This window comes from Saccostrea cucullata, unplaced genomic scaffold (assembly GCF_032062105.1).
Source record: "Saccostrea cucullata isolate Sc308-1 unplaced genomic scaffold, CSIRO_AGI_Scuc_v1 ctg602, whole genome shotgun sequence".
NCBI lineage: Eukaryota > Metazoa > Mollusca > Bivalvia > Ostreida > Ostreidae > Saccostrea > Saccostrea cuccullata.
In genome coordinates, this window is record NW_026926551.1 from 60,942 (window position 1) to 70,500 (window position 9,559).

At 35.2% G+C, this 9,559-nt stretch overlaps 1 long non-coding RNA gene across 1 annotated transcript; it reads left to right on the forward strand.

Moving 5' to 3' along the window:
- On the forward strand, positions 1-2,295 carry LOC134272011 (uncharacterized). Its single transcript, XR_009993122.1, has 3 exons — positions 1-153; positions 816-1,130; positions 2,149-2,295. It is a non-coding gene; the product is annotated as an uncharacterized LOC134272011 (long non-coding RNA).
- Positions 2,296-9,559: the final 7,264 nt, after the last annotated feature.

The window sequence follows — 9,559 nt, forward strand, 5'->3', positions numbered from 1 at the left end:
TCATGATGCCCTCTTTCATTTGTTAGGAGCTTAGTACACTCCTAAGTACAAGAAAGGAAATAAGCCCTTCAGACTCTCTGGAGTGGGTCAGTGACTTATAATAAAAACATTTGCTAACTCCGTGGACGTGGTACATGTAACATCAGAAAATCTGTAAGTATTATTTCATATATTCAAACATAAGCTATTTATACAAATATTTCGAACTCGCTGTGAGACAGTTAGGAACTGTAGCGTTATGGTATTATATATTAGGCTTAGACCATAACGCTACAGATCCCGTAATGCAAAAAATGTGCAATTTACGGCGCAAGATTTTATGCGCACTGTTTGGGAGAAATTCTCCACTTTTCAGATTTGTTAAATCTTCTACCTTTCACCCCCTAATTTCAGACACATTCTTAAACTAATTTGTACATTTTATCCTCCTCTCAACCTTTTATAGTCGCCTCTACAGGACTAAAAATCGCCCAGTTTGCCAACAGTGCTATAGAGAGTTGAGAGGTTGAGAGGTGTATTAAATATACAGATTTATTAAAGAATTATGGAGGGAAAGTTAGTTGATTTACTAATTTTGGAAAGTGGATAAATTTTCCCAAACAGTGCGCAAAAAATCTTGCTCATTGCTCATTTTTGGCATTACGGGATCTGTAGCGTTGTGGTAAAAGACTAATATATAAAATCATAACGTTACAGTCCTGAAGCTATGAGACAATATAATACTAGTATTGGAACTAGAAGTTAAAAGATTAACCTTGAATTTTCTTATGTATATCTTGAAAATTGAAAGCAAACTGCACTAACTTTATTTTCAGTTTCATGATGAGGATATCTACAATCACAGTGGTGGTTTTGATCGCAGTTTTATCTACAGAGCAGGCACTAGCTCAGGGCTGGTGGGATAGAATTCTCTCACATGCGCGGAGTGGATGGAACACTGCTAGAGACCATGCAAGACAAGCTGTAGACGAAGTCCACGAAACGGCCCACTCTGGATTTGACCTCGCTAGACAGGCTGCACGAGACGCCCATGATGCTGCCCATGCTGGGCTAGATCTCGCTAGAGAGGCTGCTGGCAAGTTTCGAGCTCGGTTTGACGAAGCACGTAGGCGGTTTGACCAGGACTAAAGGTATTCAGAAATTTTCCAGAGCAGAAAAATATTCTCAAACTAAAGGCAGAGAAAAAAATAATTATACAATCCCTTGGCCCTGAGTGCTAGTTTCTTAAAGTGTGGCAGAAAGATTGGATTACATTGATATTTTCCTTATTACCCGATTTCTTTTCTTTCACTAGCGAACAATTTTCCTATTTAGATTCTCCATCCCAGTAACAGTAGAGTAGCTCTCTTTAAGAGGAATGTCATTTTTTGAGTGCTATTTAATTGTCAATTTCGTACACAAACCACTTAGGCAGGCGCGTAGCATCGTTTTTGAAAGTGGGGGGCCAGCCAGGGAGAATTTTTTTTTTTACTTACCTGAAAAAGTTGACAAGCAAAAAAAAAAAAGAAGAAGAAGGGAAATTTTGCCCGCTGAAGTCGAAAATCCTATTTCGTGGGGGGGGGGGGGGGGGGGGGGGGGGGGGGGGAGGGGGTAGAGGTTAACTTTTTCTCAGTGTCAACTACTTTCAGTACCGATTTTAATACTAATTCCAATTCTAATACCACATTTTCGGTACATCACTAAAAGTGGGGGGGAGGGGGGGGCAACCAGGCTTAATTTTCTATTAACATTTCCTATAGTATAAGTAAAAGTGTTGCTACGCCCCTGTTAGGTTTAACATTTAACATTAAGAACAATACACTTTGGGAAAGTTTAAGATCTTTTGCAATGATTAAGAGCTTCTTACGCGATTATAAACCTAACGACGCAGTTATTATATTTCTTAAGTTGTTTTTAATTTGGTTATGTTTAAATAAATTGATAATTACATAGGACTCAAGAAACATAACGAGGAAATTTATAATATTGACTGGTAGAAGCATATATCCCATATTTTTCAACATTTTCCCTGTAAGCCACGTATCAAATTGTTTTACAATTGTGTATAAATGTAAATTCTTTGATTATCACGATGTAGAGTCAATAGCAGATGGAAATTATTTTTTTCTCACTTTTCAAAATCATCTAATGACTTTTTTTTATTTTCAGTGATCAAAAATCACCTAGGAATGTGAGGATAAGGTTAAACGGTGAAAATAATGGACTCCAAAGCCTTTGTCATTAAGACCAGTCAGTTGTGGCTCTTACTTTGTGAAGTTATACTATCAAAAATAAATCAGTAATAAAAGACTCAAATTTATTGATTTATTAAACTCTCTGTTTCAATTTTTATCCGAAGATCGGTTGCCCGCGTGACGCAGTGGTTGGAGCGTCTGCTCTAGAGTCGCGAAGTAAAGAGTTGATCTTTACGTCGCGGGTTCGAATCCAGCTGTGGGATGTGGAGACCGGTCCTGCGGATGAGACCGTATAAACCGAGGTCCCGTGTCGCAGTAGGTGCTGGCACGAAAAAGATCCCTCCTTGCTCAATGGCCCTCGGTGCCGAGTATAGGACAAAATTTGCAGCTCTCCGCCGGCAAGTGGTGGCGTCTCCATGTTAGGGAAAAATTCTCGAGAGGGAAGTTAAACAACAATTAAACAAAGAAAATATCTAGAAATCATGGAAGCATAACACAAATACTTGTTACTTTATAATTTGTTTAACCCAAAAATTAATAACAACAAATATTTTACTGTGAATTAATGTAATTATTACAGAAATATTTAGTGCAAGTACATTTAAGCTGCATGTTCATGACTTTCACAATCATGGATGGACTTTGCAGAAGAATATAATATTATCTTCCCATTAATGGTCGTATTCAATAAATGTGCATGTAAATCACTGATATACCTGTATGACAGCAAATTCGAAGATAGAGGCTTTTTAAAGCAAGCAAAGCCATGAGCTTAAAAAACCCAGAGAACCCAAAGAAAGGACGTTTTAACAAGAAATATACATTTGAAACATGAAAGTCTTAGCAACATCATTTAAAAGGTACAAATACACAGATTCGAAGTTAATAATATTTTCGCAAATTTTGACTAAACAATCATGACTTATATGTTGCTACAGCATTTCACAGAAAATAATTTTTTTAAAAACTTATTTCTCTGAGAGTTATTGAAATTACGAATTTAAAGACGAGTTTAATTGACACATCCTTGCACTTTTTCAAAGTAATCTTTAATCTAATAGCTAAGAAAAGTAGAAATTTCATTGTGTATTTATGATAAATATTTAAACTATAATCCAGAAAATTCAGAGCAGAAATGTGAGAAAACAAAACCGACTCACCAGTATTGTCATTCCATGCTCAGTGATGTGTACAGAATTTAACAACTTGAACACACGCGACCCGAAATTTGTAGTTTCAATAATTTCCAGATAAAATAAAGTTTTATAAATTATATTTTCGTGTGAAATGCTATATAGTACGAAAGCCTATTAGGATCAATCTATAGAAAAAAAATTAAAAGGCGTTATAACGCCTTTCGAAAAGGCGTAATAACGCGAAAAAAGGCGTTATAACGCCTTTTGAAAAGGCGTAATTACGCCTTTCTGTTCCAAAAGTCGTTATTACGCCTTTCCAATCAAAAAGGCGTTATTACGCCTTTTCAATCAAAAAGGCGTTATTACGCCTTTCTAAAAGGCATTATTACGCCTTTCCAAAAGGCGTTATTACGCCTTTCCAAAACTCGTTATTACGCCTTTTCAAAAGGCGTTATTACGCCTTTCCAAAACTCGTTATTACGCCTTTTGAAAAGGCGTTATAACGCCTTTCTAAAAGGTGTTATTACGCCTTTAAAAAGACGTTATTACGCCTTTTTGAATAACCATTATTTAGCATTTAACAGGCCCGTGCTTTTACCCCCCCCCCCCCTAACCACCACCCCCACTCTACTGGCCAAACTCGTGGGGTGACCTCTCGGTTAAACTTTGTTTAAATGCAATAATTTGCCAGTTTTACACACTGCAACAAAATCTTCAGGAACCAACCACCCAAGAGTTAATTATAATATCTAAACTGTAGCACTGAAGACTTTTCCCCAAAAGTGTGTATGTGTGGAGGGGGGGTTTACCCCATTTACACTCGTACTTCTGGCCTACTTGAAAATGAAAATGGAAAGGCGTTATTTTATGTTAATAAATATATGAAAGATTTAATTAAAACCATCTTTATTTATGCAATTCTCTATATTCCTGTACATCTCACTGACAACCGTTTGCATTCGTATTAAGAGAAGGCAACACTGTCCTTGTGAAGATACGATATAAACAGATGTATCTTGGAGCTTTGCTTCCATGGATTAAAATTCATGTCATTCAAAGATAATTTTCTCTCTTCTTGGAAAAAAGCAGACAAACTCTTTGCATAGGTATAATGAGCAATTGAAATCAATGATCCTTTGTATAGGTGTGTCTGGTATTAAAAAAGGACTTAGCTGGTTCAACATTGAAAATATATGACGCATTTAAAAATCTTTCTTCCTGGAAATCTAATATTATTATCTGTTTCAATTATTTTTTGAGAAATTAGTCCTATATCAAATTGTAAAATTTATGTCCCAAAGGTAAGATTTCTGCACCCCCACCCCTCGGTTGGGCTAAATATGTTTAGTCATGTATTCAAAATAAAGACGTAATAACGCCTTTTGGAAAAGCGTAATAACGCCTTTTCAAAAGGCGTAATAACGCGTTTTAGAAAGCCGTAATAACGCCTTTTGGAAAGGCGTAATAACATCTTTAGAAAGGCGTAATAACGCCTTTTAGAAAGGCGTAATAACGCCTTTTGGAAAAGCGTAATAACGCGTTTTAGAAAGGTTTAATAACGCCTTTTGGAAGGCGAAATAACGCCTTTCAGAATGGAAAGGCGTAATAACGCCTTTTTAGAAAGGCGTTATAACGCCTTTTGGAATGGAAAGGCGTAATAATGCCTTTTTGAATGGAAAGGCGTAGTATAACGCCTTTTCAAAAGGCGTTATATAACGCCTTTTAATTTTTTTTCTCTTTAGATTGATCCTAATAGGCTTTCGTAATATAGATTATATAAAATTCATGATATTTGACAGAAAATTTGAGAAAATATTAACTTCAAATCTGTGTCCATGAATCTGAGAAAGGTTATGAGAAAGATTTCAAGTGAAGATCAATTAAACTCAATGTTATGAGGTAAAAATATTAGTCACAAGAATGACACATGAGATATGGAAGCCCTTGCACCAACCATCTGTCCAAAGTTTAAAGTTAAAAATTTTTAAAAATAGAAAATTTATAATGCAGGTGAGGATCAAGATCAAGATATTAAAATTAATACACATTTGAAATAAGTAAAACCTTACTAACAATATATCAAATGTTATAGGAAAGTTTAAAGTTTTTGAGACCAAAAACCATTACCCCAGAATCCGGCCAAATTTATAGATTTTGATTCAATGATGATTTATTAAACAAATGCATGTAAATGTAAACGATAAAAAATAAAATGAAGATGCAGTGCATAAAATTTAAGTAATTACTATTAGCCCTTTTCATCACAAAAGTTTGTCATAAATATATATTTAAAACCACCTTTACATGAATCGGACAAGCATTTTGCTTCCACTCCATTATTACTTTTGTATGAATGGCCAGTAAGCACTACATAAAGTCATATGATATCTTGTTCTTCCTTATTGGATGTTGACCCTGGCCCGAAGTACAAATAGGTAGTTAATTGGTTTTTGATAAATCTCTCAGGAGGTCATCAGTATCATATAAATTAAGGTACAAAATACTTGGTCTACATTGTTATTGTCAGTAAACCGAAGCAGTAAGTAGTTTCATGCTTTAATATATAGCTTTTAAGATAACGATTTTTTAAAAAAAATATTTATTTTTTATCATTGACACACTATTCCTATAACAAAGTCCATCGCTCTATAACTGTTCTATTTGAAGTGTAAATCGAGAAAATATTACTGTACACGTCAAAGACGGCAAAGGTTTTTGAAAAAAAAAAACCAAAAACATTTTATCATTACGCCACTGTGGCAACCATGAATTTGTGGCTGCACCTCTTTAAGCTGAAAGTTTATGGGAACCTTGTTTGACCGAATTGTTATATAAAACTGAAGCAACCCATCTGTTGCTCTTAACGTACATGTACAGTGCATTTCAATCCACAATATGTTGATATGCCCCCGGTCGGGTTTAATCAACGTTTCTTGAACGAACAAACGAATGCACGTATATGTTTATTGATTGTATAAAATACAGAAAATGTATAGTATTCTTCTCAATTAATTTATTGATTTTTATTAGAACTAGAGGAACTGTGAGCGATGAGCTCACTAAATGATACCCCCCGCCTCCATATAGTTATAATTGCAAAGTCCATGTTTTGTTGTGTCCGGGAAACCCAAAATATGTGTCGGATCAAAAAGTAAAATAGGAGGTGCACAATGGCAGTATTGTAATAAAGATTCTGTGAAAGTTTCATCAAATTTCATTCAGTGGTTTGAGAGGAGTTGCGGATAAGAGATGGGTACCCCAAAGCGTAACAGACGGACGGACGGACGGACGTACAGACGGACGGAATTAACGATTACTATATACCCTCTCGCTTTTCAAGCGGGGGGTATAAACGAGGGCGCTTTTGATTGGTATTCGGTAGGAATCTGTGCGTAATTGAAAAGTGAAAATTTTATTGACATGTCTTATGAAATTTTAACATTTTTTATTTATCGGGTTCCTGTGCAACAGGATAGGAAAATATTTTCCCGAAATTGAGCTTTGATTTGCTAAAAAATAACTTGAAAATTGGCCAGATCAGACATTTGGTACAAAATGGTACATTTTTAAATACGTTTTTCTAAATTTTTTCTATTTCTGGGTCTTCTCTCCATGATTTTGAAATGTTATTTGTGTGTATTTTAATTCAAAGAAACGATTACACTTTTTAAAAAATGGAGAGAAGACCCAGAGACCACGAAAAATGAACTTTTTCACAAAAATTCCAAACGTGTGAATGTGGTGCTTCTTTGTCCTTTTTATATCATTTGTATGTATGTAGTGGTGATAGCTCACTAAGTAGGATTACCTGTTCCGTGCGCTCGAAGCGAGAAGATTTTGGTTCGAGCCTAGCATGGGGCGTTAATATTTATACCCCCCCCCCCCGCTTGAAAAGCGGGAGGGTATATAGTAATCGTTAATTCCGTCCGTCCGTCCGTCCGTCTGTTACGCTTTGGGGTACCCATCTCTTATCCGCAACTCCTCTCATACCACTGAAGGAAATTTGATGAAACTTTCACAGAATCTTTATTACATATTGCCATTGTGCACCTCCTATTTTACTTTTTGATCTGACATATATTTTGGATTTTCCAGAGCAAAACATGGACACTGCCATTTTATTCATATGGGAGGCGGGGGGTATCATTTAGTGAGCTCATTGCTCACAGTACTTCTAGTTTTTAAGCAAACAACCATTTATTTTGTCAGTTTCGTTTTATGTATACTGATATATCAAAATTTTGAATAGATAATTTTGGTTCAGTTTGGTTCTCGAGCAATTTCGATCTTCTATTCTATAATGTATATGTACACGTATCATGCATTTATGCATTAGATATTTTAGGTGTTTATTTTTTGTGAAACATTACTATGTTATAGTACCCCCTAGGAAAAACGGAGATAAATGTTACAATCACACAAGGTCTTTCAAACTAAACGAAAAAAAACCCTGTGGACGTGTTTTTAAAATCTGACCAGCTATGTTCAGCCAACCAAATCATGGACATTTAAACCATAAATGTTTCGTACAAATGATTCCTGCAGATCACACGCCAAAATGCACCCATCTTCTTTGAGTTTTATTACAAGATAACTAAAAAATTCGACATTAACAAACGGTAGCAAGAATTCAGAAAAGCCAAAGGACTTCTAGTATACAGTATGTGATTAGTTAATTTTGTTCCCCTCAAAAGCCATATTTTAGATTGATATTTAGATATGTGCAATCGATTTATGTTTTGTAGAACAGATTATGCATTGTATGAGAAGTATTTTCAATATATTTTTCTCATTTATATGCAATCACTGGCTAGAAATGACCTTATAAATATAGTACAAAATACCTCAATATTTATTATAAATTTATACATATCTTTAAATCCATTGTAAAGATGTATGAATTGTAGCTATCTGTAAATCAACTGTACATATCTTCAAATCAAATGAATTAAAGATACTAACTATATGTTGTATGTATAATTCAATTGAATTTTTCTGTAATTGAACCTATACCAGATAGGTCTAATTCATTTGAACCTAGGTTAAATTAATTATTCAAATTGATTTGAAGATAAGCTCAATTATTATACCCCCCCCCCCCCCGCTTGAAAAGTGGGAGGGTATACTGTAATCGGTATGTCCGTCCGTCCAGCTGTACGTCCGTCTGTCTGTACGTCCGTCCGTCTGTTACGCTTTAGGGTACCCATCTCTTATCCGCAACTCCTCTTATACCACAGAGTGAAATCTAATGAAACTTTCACAGGATCTTTATTATGTTCCCCAAACGAAGTTGGGGAACATATTGTTTTTACTCTGTTTCTTATTATGTCGCCCCGAACGAAGTCGGGGACGACATATTGATATTGTACGCATGTTTTTTTTATCCAGGCTGTTTCTCGGAGATGGCTGGGACAATCTTCCTGAAACTTTCCTCAAAGGACGATCACTGGTTGTAGTTGTGCAGTGAGGTCGTTCAGTTCCAATATGTCTACCGTTGCCATGGAAACCTGTAAAAAGCGACAAATTTTGTCCGAGAGTGTTCTCTCTGGTCCCTTAAACGTTCGTCATGAAACTTTTCTTATTTTAAGGATTAGTATCTGTAGTTCTGCAACTCGTATTTAAAATTTTCATATAATCGATTATTGCCATGGAAACCAGGTGAAAGTAAAAATTCTTTAATTTCGATTTTCTCAATAACTACTCAGGCAATCGTTTTGAAACTTTCAATGTTTATTCCTTGCAATGTGTCAAAGTGATTTCTACTTTCAAAATAATTGTAATGAGTCGCTCACGGTTGCCATAGAAACGAAACAGAAAAAAAGATTCAGATGTACACATGTGTTCTCCAAGGTCTAGGTCAAAGGGTCAAAGTTCGTCGTATCCAATAAAAGTTCCTTTCACAAGGATTACATATTTGAAATACGAAAGCCCTAGTACTTACCGTTCAAACGTTATGGCTATTTACTATGTTCAAGACGACCCCCCCCTTTTTTTGAAGCACACAGCCAAGTAGAATACACAGATATAACATATACAACTTACAAGTAACTTTTTAAAATCTTCATTCATAAAATTCAGTTCCCGTCATGTGATATTTTGCCATCATTCATTCTCCTTCTGTTTTGTCTCTTGAATTTATAAATATTTTATTTTATCTATATAAAAAAAATAACGATTGTCAGCTGCATTTATTATCATTTCGCGTTTTCTTGTATATCTATCACTTGTATATTATTCATTTCATTAGAT